General features: G+C 37.1%; 1 protein-coding gene across 5 annotated transcripts in view; it reads right to left on the minus strand.

Moving 5' to 3' along the window:
* The window catches only part of fbrsl1 (fibrosin-like 1), a 387345-nt gene that overhangs the window by 372766 nt on the left and 365 nt on the right, over positions 1-14214 (minus strand). The window lies entirely within an intron of this gene.

Below are 14214 nucleotides of genomic sequence, written 5' to 3' on the forward strand. Positions count from 1 at the left end.
GCCATGATCTGACATAGATAACGGTTTCATTGTACTCTTTAGCAAGAGGCATAGTGTGCAAAGTTATTTGAAAACACATCAGAAACTGTCTCACCAATTTGGCAAAATAAGCATGCATTTATATAATAAAACATAGATGCAGCTTTTGTTGTTACAATTAGGCTTTGTTCACAAAATCAGACAGCCACTCCATCATCTGATATCAGATTTCAATGTGCCACTGATTTGATTACGTAAACACCACTGTTAAGGCTTGGATCTCATTTTCTTACTGAAATGAATAGTCACTATTTTTTCTGAAAAACCCATCAACACTAGTGTCACATACCTAGGGCAATGGACACACGCAAGAGGTTTATATCATGCTGGCTGCATAATAAGGAAGGAAGGCAAAGAACTGGCTATGACATAGGAATTGGAAACTGCCAAATTCATCCCATTTATTCTGTATGAATTTGTATTTTAACAAAATAACAGTGGGAAAATTACACAGAGGACAGAACAGCTTGCTATTTGAACACTGCAAAAGTGATAGTATATCTTTGGTTTCAAATGATCAATAGAGATCAAAATTTTAAGCAACTGGTCCAATTAAATGACGTGTTGCAAAGGAATAAGAGATTATGTCAATTGAAACAATCTTGTAAAAGCTCATGCTTCTATTCCCTCCATAGCTTAATGCTTAATGTGCTGACCATAGGTTGGGCACCACTGAATTAGCTAGTCTCACTCAGGGACATACCAAAAGGTCTGAGAAAAATCAGATAAAGAGGGTAAAAGTCAAACACCTTCAGAGGAGAATGGAAAGCTAGAAAAAAAAGTAAAAAACGTTTTGTCTTCTATGTTCCTTTGACCAAAAGATAATAATCTTAACCCTGGCAACTAAAACATGAAGGGATACAGCTCTTTACTATGAATAAACAAATGTCCATTCTGGCAGCCAATAAGGTCAACTTAATTCAATTACCAATAAACCACATTAGCAGTACAATCTCGCTGAGATATTTTAGCTTTCTTCTGAATGATCAAGATTTCCAATGTGCTTGTCGGCCTTCAACTCTTCCCTCCACAGGCTGCAGATAATCCAGAACTCTGCAGGCCTGTCCTCTCCCGTACCAAATTCCATGACCCCATCTCCCCTACTCTCACCCGACTCACTGGCTCCCATTTCTTCAGAAGATCCACTTCAAGATCCTGGTCCTCACCTACAAAGCCCTCCATGGCTTTTTCCTTTTACCACCAGGACCCCAGACTGAAATCCTTATTTTCAGACGAACTATTGGTAGAGTTGTGTACTTTTGATTCCATGTGTACAGGTACCTGTATTTTTGTCTACCCACACAATTTTAAGTAATAACCTTTACAACCCATTATATGGGGGAGGGAGGGGGAGAAGAGACTTTTAACCTATCATTTGCGGTGGATTTGACCCAGATCCCAGAGGCAAAAAGGAGTCTATTCACCCACTAATGCCATCCCACTATCCAAAACCCATCTTAAATATACAATAAATTGAGCACATTAAAACAAAACACCATAACAAGACTCATTAGCAGAGGGTGGCACATAACCTGTTCCCCCTATGGTACAAAATTTAATTTGTACTTAATATTATTTAATGCTTTTTGTTATGTTTATCTGTTTATTTGTAATCATTTCTAATTGAGAACAGCACAACAAATTATTTGCCCAATATTGTACACTTAATTTGATTCGATTAAAAATGGAACACAGCCTTGAGCAGTTCAGACTCATTGAAACAGATTCACAAAACACACACAAAAGACAATTTGGATGAGTTTTTCTTCTCACGAAAGACAAACCCAAGTAGGCTCTAAAGTCCCAGCAGCTTTCTGGCACAATGACACGGCCTGCATGCTGAAGGCACAACAAGCAGCAAAGCAACTGCTAGCACTTCTGGAAACATACCAATTTGGGATTGGGAAGTCAAATGCGTCTGGTACACACACCAAGCCTACAATGCAATTACCTTTGTCCAACCCTCACACTGAATGCAATTTATGACTGAATGCTTCAGAGGCATCATAAGGCACACGACAAAGAACAAGATTCCGAGCAGGCTGTGGATAATATTTCAACTTACACAGATAGAAACTGAAGTGGAAGCATTTTTAAAATGGGCTTCAAATTAGTAGGTGAAAGGCCATACTCTAAATTTAGATGCAATCTGTGGATAGATTACACGGTACATTTCATTTAGTTCAATTCTCATTAATCTGAATTAGCAAGTTCCTTGTGTGCATACAGTGTAATAGATAATCAGTAATGTGATTTTCAATTTTTACTTCACTAGGGAGTTCCATCTGCCTTGTTTAAGAGGGTAGAGAGAAATCAGAACTGATTTTTCTACGATACATCCTGCTTAATTTTCGTGACAAAGGCAGCTATGTCAACATGTATAGTAATAGCTTTAAAGATATTAATTGAAGATTGCATTGATCACCATCACATCACACATTAAAATTGAATTGTATATTTAAACCAATTTTTCATGGGGAGAATTTGAAATAATAAAATGTATTGAACTGTAAATCAAGCGAAACTGGATCATATTTGATACAAGCAGTAAAAATGTGGCTACAGGCCAATACTATAACAATGAATCATCAACCGCAAAAAAAACTGACATTCACCCAATGTTTCAGCACTATACCAGCTGATCAACGGCAGACCTAACATCAGGCCATTGTAAAAGGGCATCACGCTTGTGATAAGTGATATTCTGGAATGAAGTACCCCACAGCTGTCAAGAGCCAGATTACAATTTGAACATACTTTTAGCTCATGGACATCAAATTCAATCTGATTCATCGCAGCTCTGAAAGGTGTCAGTTTAGTCACTCTACAAAATCTCAATGTATGCAAAAACCCAAAACATTTAAAATCACTTTAAAAGAATGTGAAGCAGGAACATTTGGGAGAGTAGAAGAAAAGCAGCTCATGGGATGTAAAAACAATTGCAAAATAATTCACTTTCAGATTCAGCTGCCAGGCTACATTGACACTCCATTCTTGTGCAGCACTTACTTGCAAGATCAGTTACATATTGACACTGTTTGCCTAGGAGCCAATACTTAAAACTACCCACTCTGCATCTACCATTCTAGGATGCCTCTTCCCTTCCCCTTTTTTAAAAAAAGAACTTAAAACTCACAAAAACAGTAATCGCTTCTTTATAATTCAGAGGCAGCAGCTGTTACTAGAGGAAAAGCTATTTCCAGAAACAAGATAAAATATTTTAAGTGGAGCATTGAGCTTCAGCTTTCAAGCGCAAATGCATGCAACTGATAATCTCTCAATTGCTCTCACGATCGGTTGGTTAATCACACTATCATTTTGTCTTTTGGGATCAGGGTTTCAATCTAGCCAGACGGCTGGGATGAGGTTTCCTTTCTCTGTGTTAGGGGCTGAATATGAAATAGGTTTGTCCAATGTCAACTCTGTTCTTAGCAGACAGGCTCACATCACAACAATCCAAAATTGACACTGACTTAGTAAGAAGCTCCCACAGCCGAATATTATTGGTACAGAAGAGCTCAAACTCAGTGACTTGCCCAAATCTTTCCTATCTCAATGACACCCATCCTTCATCTTAAGAAGCAATGGGAAAAATGTTCTCTACAAATTTAGTTTATTATTAACATTGTAAAACTGTTTCATAAAACTTTACAGTTCAAATTTATATTCAGAATAATTAACTATTTTTGCAAATGCCCAAAGTTGAAAGTCGAAAAAAAACACATTAACACACGATCCAGATTTCCATAATGTTTTTAAGTGAATGGCAATTTAATGGGAAGATATCTGAACATACTGAAATGAACACAATACAGAATATTTAACTGCCAATATTGTAAAGTTTAATTAAAAACATTTCTTTAGAATAAAATTTGAAAAGAATAATTCTGAAAGGTTTGCTAAAAATGTTTGTCACCTCACAATACTACTCAAGTCTGCTTATTATTTGGAAACTATTGTGCATGGCACTATTCAGTTTCACTTGCTACCAAAAATCGATTTTGTCAAAAGGCAAATAGTTATGTTAGGATAAAAATATGTAAAGGGGAAGATTTGAGAAAAATGTTAATCAAATTAGCTGTTCAATAATAGTACTGAGTAATTCCGTTACGATGAAGAAAGGGCTGGAAATGCCTTTCCGAATCCAACCACAGAATAATAATTCCCATCAATGTTCATGTCTGTGTTGAGAGTGTACACAGAAATAAAAACTTGTGCAGCGCATCAACACAGAAACATTTATACTTAAGCATGTAAGATTATGTTGTTAAGCATTTGCTTAACAAATCAGACATCGCTTGCTACACCACACTTTCTAAAAAAGGGGTTTTGATCTTAGAATGAACACTGCTCATGTAATGACAAAATTGTATTTTCAGTTGTAAAAGTAGCTTAAGAGTAAACAACGGTAAACAAGGCTAGTGGAATTCAATCAGCCCAAAATTACATTGTATATTTTATTAACTTTAATAACTGGGAACACTTCATCACAGACATCAGTAGGTTTAGAAACTCGACTGCATTTTTCTGCTAATAGTTTATTGAATAATTGATGTACTCATTTGCTACGAAGACAATTTGCTTAATTGTACTTGTAGTATCAGTATTGTGTCAGATAATCATGGACTGATCTTTTTATTATATTATAGAAATTGTGGCATATTTTACTGTAAATACAGGGCAACCAAATAATAAGGGCACTGCTCTGCCCATGGATTCACAATTAGTTTTCTGCGTGGGAAAAAATGGCAACTTCCAGCTCGTGGGCACTCCCTGTGCATGCATACTCATTGACCCAGAGAGTCAGTTTCAGAACAGCAGCATTAAGGAACTTGAAGACATAACACTTGTAAGCCAGTAGAAATTGTATCTGGCATAAGGCAACCAAGAACAAGGGGTGGGGAAGGCAACGACGATGACGACTCATAAATGACTTACTGTAAAGCTAAGTGGGGAAAGAAAATCATTCTGTACCTCAAAAGACAATTTGGATGTTTTAACCACAATCCTACTTAAGAGTTATTTCCTTCCTACGCCAGATCAATATTACAATTGATAACGGGTACACCCAGCTTCACTAATCTTACAATAAGTAGTTCATATGTGTATTGAGGTCAGCACTCTTCTGTGCCAACTTCTGCTACAATATTAAAGGCTAATAGTCTAAAATTCCCACACTATAACATTTTATATCATCTCATTAAAATAGAAATTCCAAAATAAATTAATGCAACTTCCAGCTAATAAACCTGGAAACTGAAAATATTAGTGAACAGGTTAAAGGAATTAACTGCACTCAAGTTTTCCACAGGAGAAAAGCAGTCCAATGGACTTTTGCCATGGAATTCACCACTTGAGCACTTTTGCTACTTTAGATAGGAGATGCTTAGACTTGAAAGTCTGCAGAAAGCTCAGAAGTGAAACAGATGACATACAAAATAAAACACACTGAGGAATACACTCTTACAGTGACTTGCTTAAACTTTGGAGCTGGGGCAGGTTGTAAAAGGAGGACACAAATAATTTTGAGTATGAGACCAATTAAATCTAAAGGCCATTCACTGCCATGGGATTTGAGGCATTTAAAATAAAAGGACCATATCAGGTTGAATGAAACATTTACTGCTTCAGCTGAACTAAATAAGCTGTAAAAATAAATGTTTAGTACAAAACAGCAGCAGCAGCTGAGGTTCAGGCATCCAAGTAGACAATGGCAAAAAAAAATCATATTTTCCTCAATGTCCCAAACTACAGTTGCCTCTGGTGAAACAGAGAAATAGAATGGAATAGTTTGATTTAATTAGAAATAGGGAAGCAGTTTATTTTGTTTTCAAAGTGTCAGAAACTCAAACATTCAGCCTTAATTTCACTTCCCACAAGGCTGAAATTTTACACAGATTAAAAATCAAAACATCTTCACAGGTGGGAAATTGCACTCAGCAGCAATGTGCTGTTCAGGGGCTGCAGTGCTGTGCTGAATGGTGGGATGTGTCCTGATACCAATTATGCCTCAAATGGCAGGTTTTCATGTGGACAAGAGGAGATACACTCAGCACATGCTTTATACCTTCCCATGGGAAACTACAGTAGCTTATTCAAATGTAAGACATGTTTTCCCCCCACTTAAAAGTTCCTTCAAAATCAGGAGGCACCTAAAAATTCAAATAATGTACCTCTTTTTCCCACAACCCCATTTGGAGCACCTTAGGTTTGAGTAAATGCAGTAAACATTGATTGCAGGCTACCTTACTCCCATATTCACTTGAAATCTGTACACATTTTCCTTCAGTAAAGGTCAATGGAGAGTGACTTTCTCCTCCCTGGCCCAGGGTCACTGAAGCCACCTATAATACCCCACGCTTTTGCTCCCTGGACTGAGTTACGAACAAGCAATTGCGGATTCTTTTTTAAAAACACTGCAACAGATTAGTCCTCTCGTTTCACAATTAAAATTAATCCACAACAGAGAGCAAACCACCCACGAGTTTAAAAACACAAGGCTCTGACAATCCAGAGATGTGTGCACCTGAATCATAATGAGGCCACAGCTTTAAAACACAAGTCCGGCTTTCCCAATTGCTTCGCAAATGGCGTACAGACAAGCAAAACTGCAGTTTCAAGATCTGTGCGAGAGCAACTCAAGAGGTGCATCATTTGCCCTCAGGATCCAAAATGAGGGAAAGAAAAGAAACACAACCACCTGCATTTATGAAGTGTCTGTCACATAACGTCTCAGGGTACTTGATCACTACCTGCCAACACTGGATTGACGGGAGTTCCGTTCAAACATATTCTTTTAACTAAAATCAGCTATAACACGACAACATTTGTCAGTACACAACAGCCAAGCATGTGCCTTTGCAACTAGCTATCATTTTAACCAACACAACGTCTAAGTATTCTGGTAACATAAAAATCTATCAACTCACATTTTAAAAACAAAATTACAGCTGTGCTTTTCTTCAGGGGCAAGAGAGATGGGAAAAGAGAAAAAAATTGACTTTAATTTGACTAGTCAAACATTTCAAACTCTTTAGAATTATTGAAATAAACATAAACCAGGTAGAAATGTCAAAAGAAACTGAAGGTACATAAAGTTACAAGAGACAATAACAGCAATTTCTTCTTCGCCACCCAGGCTCCCATTTGAAGTACACTGTGTGCTTTAAAACTTTGGCATCAACTCAGACTATATCTGGTTACCAAAGCAACAAATAATCAGACAATAGAGATTCAGAAACTTTTTAGGTTGTATGTATAATCTGACTCTTGTAAACATCATAGCACAATTCACAAGCATACAAATTGAAGTCTACGTTCAGTTGAACTACAGAACACTGGTATCTTTGTTCAATTTGCTCATCCCAATATTTAGAAACCAAGAATAGAGCTTTACGGATGTGTAAATACGTTTGTGTACTTCTTTCACGAGCAATTCATTCTGAACATAGAATCTTCTAGCCATCACTCAAAGTAAATACTTACACCATCAAACTTAGTGACCTATTCTTTGTAGCTCAAAATTGCATAATATAAAAATTAGATTCAAATTTCAAAACGATACCACTCATAACAAGGCCTAAAATAATGGCATTAATTGAGTTAATATACATGCATCTCAGTCAACAATCCAATTGTGTACAAGGTAGCTTCATAAAAGGAAGAAAACTGAAGCAGAGACAAATGGGGAGAAATGGGCTCACTTAGGACACAGTAGAGAAAGCAAGCACATGCAGTGGGGCAGCAATATCAAGGCAGGCACGAGTACATGCAACACACTCAGATATTGCCGCAGGTCAAAACAAGCCAAAGGCACAAAGACATGCAATCGACACAAATTTGAAAAATGGTTAACAACACAAGACAGGCAAAGTTCAAGGAAGAAGCAAAGGTACTTAGAAGAAACGCTGCATAACCACAGAATATGGTAAAACAATAATAAATAATCCTTGCATTTGATATAGCACTTTTCACATCTTTCAGATATCTCAAAGCGCTTCACAGAATATACTGTGAATTGACTGTATATTTGTGGGAAAAAAAATTAAAGGTTGATTTTGCTACTGAATTCTAAAACGTGAGGTGGAAAAGTTCAATACAGATACCAGTTTCCACAGTTTATTCTGTTATGTACAGTACAATGAGTGACAACAGAATGAGATCCTCTGAAAAACTATCCCATTCATAGTGGATATTACCTTTAGCTCAAAAACAATTTAAATGAAAAATATTTTTAAAGATATCAGACTTGCTCAGTACGATAAAGAACTTTAAAATTCCAGCTGAACAATATCCTTTGCTCTTGCCAATGTATTGGCGGATCACAGACAATATGATTTAACAAGGTGATCCAAAATGGGAGAAAATCAGTTCTATTTTGTGACGATAGACGGTCCCCAAAGTGTAAATCATTCCAAATAAAACTCCTGCACTTTTCAACTCCATTCCACATCACAAGCCTTAAAAGCTCAGTGTTGTTGCAGATCAACAGGAAAATTGAAAACCACATTGATTCACTTACTATGAAAATTAGTCAACAGGTCAGCAATTTTTAACATGTTTAATGCGCAACTGATAAAATAACATTTGCATGTTAGAGTAAACTGTCGGCACCCATTCTGTAAGAGGAGTCAATACTTTATATGTCCTTCGCGTGAATTTTCACACACAAGATGTCACAATATCAGTCACAAATAAGGTGTCTTTTTAAAGTTTTGTAATTGAAGATGAGGTTAGCATTGGAACAAATACTACAGAATATAGTATGTTATTTTATAGCTTTTCAGTTGCAATACAATGTTCAGCACTAAACTAAGATAAATTATGCAACAGAAATGTAAAAGAATACAAATCAACAATTGTGCTATACGACTAGTTCATACCACTTTCTGCTGCACTTGAATAGTGCTTCCCTGCTTTAATACTGCTTCTTCTTTGTTATTTTGCATATTTCCAAAACAGAAACTCAATAGGATCTTTAATGTACTCAACACATACATAATCTGCTGTTTCAGAATATGAAAATATAGCCATATCAGTCCAATTATTTTACGTCATCCCAGCCTGATAAAGCTACAGTTGACAATTTAGCCACCTGAAATAACGATTTTATGCCTTCCAAAATGTTCCAGTCCACACACACAGAATTGAAAGGTTCCAGATCTCATCCCGACAGATAACATAGTGGACGGTCTGAAACAAATTGCTTAGAGAGTTCTTACAAATCTGACAAGATTTGTAGTCACCGCCACTGCCTCACCCCTCATTCATGCATTTATCACATCTAGGCTCGACTACGCCAACTCCCTGCTTGTCGGCCTTGCTATCTCTTCCCTCCACAAGCTGCAGATCATGCAGAACTCTTCAGCTCATGTCCTCTCCCACACCAGGCTCTTTGACCCATCACCCAGCCCGGCTCCACTGACTCCCCATCCCCCAGAAGATAAGAGTTCAAAATCCTCGTCCTCGCCTACAAGGACCTCCACAGCCTTGCTCCTTCCTACCTCTGTGACCAGCTAACCCCATGTCAACCTGTCGCTCCCTCCGCTCAGCAGGCTGCTGCCAGCTCCACATTCCCCACCTGGCCCACCTCACCATCAGCAGTCGGGACTTCAGTCTCTCTGCCCCCACCCTTTGGAACTCCATACCAAATCCCTTTGCCTCGCTCCCGCCCTTGCCTCCTTCAAGACACGTCTAAAGACCCTCCTCTCGACCGCGCCTTCGGCCACCCTCCCTGATCCCAACCCTCTCTACTCGGGCCCTGAATGTCCAGCACCTTGGGATGTCCTCCCAACCCAAAAGGCTAGACAAAAGTAATTTTGTATTGTACTGTCCATTCTTTTCTCTGTATCGTCTTTCTTCCCCCCAGCCGCCTTAAATTGTTTTCTGTTAATATCTAATTAACTCCAAGAGAAAGAATACAATGTTTTGGCCTTTTTTTAAAAAAAAGCATCTCTTGACTCAGCCTCATAAACCACCCAGTAACAAAATGTTGTATGTATTTAATCCCAGTCCCTGTGGGGCAATTTCATACTCATAAGGCAGCCATGTTGTTCTGCAGTTTAACACTCTGAATTCCTGACTACAATGAAACATTGTAATATTTGAGAGTGTCAAACACTTGAATTTTCATATCACGATTAACCTGTTTAAGACAGAATTAGATACCATATTTTTAAAACTGACGTCACTATTTCTGTTGCAAGATTGAATAACATAAAGCAAGTATATGATAATTTGTTTAGGAGGAATTTGTTTAAAACACTGTATTTGGTTTGTAGAGGTCCCTAAAGTTACTTAACATTTACCTTAATGAATTAGTAATGTACATAATTTAATTCAAATACTTTAGTCCTAAGGATATGGATGATAAATTACATGCCCCGATTGCATTCTAAACACAGATTCAATTTTACTGTGTTGCAGTATGACTGTTAATCGACCAAATGATTGTCTTGGAGGATTTAGGAATACAAAACCAAGACTGCTGTCAAACAGGCAATTCTGTTGTTGGACAAGACCAAGATGTTTTTGTGTATGGCAACGGAGCAAAATCAACACAGCAGTAGCTGATAACTAAGATGAAAAGCTGTGCAAAAGGACACATCAGACCTTAAGAGTACACTTTTCATCACTACAAATCTACAGAAGTGTACTCAGTACTGTATCTCCACAACTGACAATACATGTATGTTTTGCCCAGAGACCACTACAAGTGGGTACTATGTTCAGGGTCTTCAAATTAAGAGATAACAGGTTACGCTTTACACCGACCCCTTTGATAAAATGTTACCACTTGACCAAGAGTACCTATATTAACTCCACACAATGCTTTTTTTTTAAAAATTACAGAAATGCACCAAAACCTGTAATACTTACCCAATAATATCCTTCAACCAATATAATTTGAAGACAATCCCTGGATTATACCTCAGCCCATTATTCAGTTATCTAATTCTTCAAAATGCTTATTTGAATCCACGGTGCTCAATATCGTTTAAAGTACAGGGCAAAGCACCAGAACCAAGATGCAGCCAAAACATTAATGTAGTGTCAATTGAAATAATAATAATAATAATCAGGTTCAAGAACACAGATCATGCAAACACAGCACTAATGAGAACCTCAATTTAACATTAAAATACATCTTACACAAACTACATATGGACCTATGGAGCTGCTAGAGGATAATTTGCGTAGGTTTGATTTTTAATTGCAAAAAGCAATTAGAGACTCTGCCACAAAATGAAGATTTTTTTTAATTGATTCTCTTTTCTTGGTTTAAGCAGATCAAACAAGATCATGAACTGTTGACATTCCTTTCTCACCAAACTATTTATGCTTTCACAATTGTCGCACTTTTTATCATAGAAATATGGCTACTGCATCACTGACCTGTCTAACCAATGTTGATGGTTTACTTTAAATCATTACATGTAGGTCATTAGGAACACAGATTTTACCACCTTGGTAATCTTCTGAAATCACAAACTGTAGTATTGTAATTAACTCATTATCAATTACATCGGTAGTAATGCGGAGTTAAACTAGGTTTTCAAAATAAGCCGGAGCAAAGTGAAGAAAAAGCACATGCACACACACACAATCTGAGGTGAAATTAAAGTTCAATCAACCAAAGTGCTTAAAATAGTTTTTTTCATTAGCTGTCATTGGGGAATGTACACTTGAAAATCCCCCGAATGACAACGCTGCAACACTGGGAGTTTTTCTTATATTTTCTGCATTTAGTCAGCGATAACTACTTAGAACAGGGTTCACAGATCACAGGATAATGCCACCACCTGAAAGTCACCAAAGGAGTGCGAGGTGGGCAGTGAATTTCCACAGGTCAAAGCATTGTTAAAAAAGCAACATTATTCCAAAACATAACTGTTCTATCTAGACATCTAACTATAACTACCTGTTTTGCATGGCATGTAACATTTCAAGCAGATTTCAAAAAGCACAGAAAAGCATGTGCTCGATTTTAAACTCAATTCACACAAAGGTTCATATTTATGACAATTGGTAAACTTTGAACTTTCCGCATCATTGGAACGGATTTGAATGGCAATATACAGCTGTCATATCATCTGTTTGAGCTTTCATTTCAAAACCCTTTAATCTAACACTTCACTTACGAAGGCATGGCAATGAGGTTTACATGCAGGCACTGCACTATACAGGCATTTATTTGTAAGTAATAGACTGAATCCAGGTTCGGCAGTCACCAAAATACACGAGCAATGGAAAGCATAGTGAACTGGTCAAATTTTCACAATAACTTTTTAAGCTTGTCTCACGATATTGAAATGCATTTTAACACACTCAATAGTTTACACATACTGCCTAAAAACACCTTTTCAAAATTCTTATCACAAAAACCACACATGCCAAGCGATCTAAGGACAATCGAAAGAAAACTGCAGAATCATTTTTTTTAAAAAAAACTTTTGCACTGTCTTCAAGTTCATAGTCATGTTAACACCAGGAATAACGCATGCTCAATCACATCACTACAAAGAATTATAGTGTGGTAGAGTTCCTGAGTGACAGCTCATATCCAGAAGAAAAACCCCTTTGTTTATATTTAACTTTCTCTGCTGGAAGAAAAAAAGTCTCATAACCTTCTTATTTTCTTTCGCAATGGCTGCCTACACAACCAGAATTTTCTCTAGTTTATCCACCATTTTGAAAATTGTTATTTGCTCCTTTCTGTTGACATTTCTAGCACAGCATTATACCATCCATATAACTGGAATAATAAAAAAAATCCAAAGAGATATGTCCAATACACCAGCTTTCTTTGACATGTTGTCATGTCAAAGAAACATATGCTACAAGACAGCACATTGTGTTAATTGAGGGGATGAATTATTTTATTTTTAAATCTATGTTGGTAAACAATAACTGATGACAATAATAATAGTTACGTGTAACAACAAAACTACCTAACTAGTTGTATTGAGCCCATCAATACTGGCCATGCATCAATGTTTATAAACAGTCTGATTTGTTTATAAAGTTCCAATGACTCAGTTGCCTTCTCTGAGACCATACAGGTATAGAAATGATTTTACATTGTAACCTGTCAAACGTCTTGTGTTCTGTCGTGGCCAACTGGGTGTCATTGGCACAAGTGCACAAATAAATGTTTAAGTTGACACCCAATCGTAATAACATTTAGAGTTTGGCTATTTCGGGGGGGAAGAGGAGGGTTTTTTGGACAACTCGGAATTTAAAAGTTCCAGGTCCACAACACAATTAAATACAATTTCAAGGCAACACAAACTGTACCCATGAGCATATTCAATTTAATTTTGAAATCAGACAGGGAACTCGTGTAGTGGACAGTTCATGGACAGACCTCGACAATTAAAATAAAAAATACACACCACTCACTCTTTTACAACCAAGAAGAAAACTAGACCACAAGTCGGAAAACTCCACAGAACACACATTTTATACCAGATAAAACTAGATTGAATGAAAAGCTTTGTTACTTTAAATGCTATGTGCAACAACATGGAGTGAAAAATAAATTCTTAAACATTTTTTAAACTTTGAACCTTCCTGCTGATGTCACTAGAACTTGGCAGCTTTCTTCCACTCAGATCTCTGGACATTTCCATGCCCACTCCCATGATTTTTGGAGGTCATTGTATTAAAACATGTGGAGAAATCACATTTTTCAATATAATACAGAACTGTAAACAAGATGAGAGATGTCCTCATGATTTTTTTTGGTGGGGGCTTTAGTGTTCTTTATCTGTGGCACCTTTATCTATGGCCAATACATCACCAACTCAGAAGGACTCATTCAAAGAAGGTATTAGATAATTAAAACCCCAGGCGGACACCAAGACCAAGACATGAACCAAAAATAAGTAGGTTTGAAGGTCTTACTGAGGAAGGTTCAAAGGTTTAAGAAAAGCAATTCTGCTGAAAAATAAAACCTTTTAGCTTTCCAACAGTGCAGAATACAGACGATTTTTTTCACAAAAAACACACATACATACAAGGACAGCAACAACGTGACAATAAGCTTACCTTATCTGCGCACTGAGAGCTTTCTCAGTGATCAGGCAATGGATAGATAAACTGGCACTGCCCGCCTGGGCTGTCAATACCAAGTGGCATCAATTAAACACAACCCAAATATTTTTTTAAGATAAA

Source organism: Callorhinchus milii, unplaced genomic scaffold (genome assembly GCF_018977255.1).
Source record: "Callorhinchus milii isolate IMCB2004 unplaced genomic scaffold, IMCB_Cmil_1.0 Scaffold8, whole genome shotgun sequence".
Classification (NCBI taxonomy): domain Eukaryota; kingdom Metazoa; phylum Chordata; class Chondrichthyes; order Chimaeriformes; family Callorhinchidae; genus Callorhinchus; species Callorhinchus milii.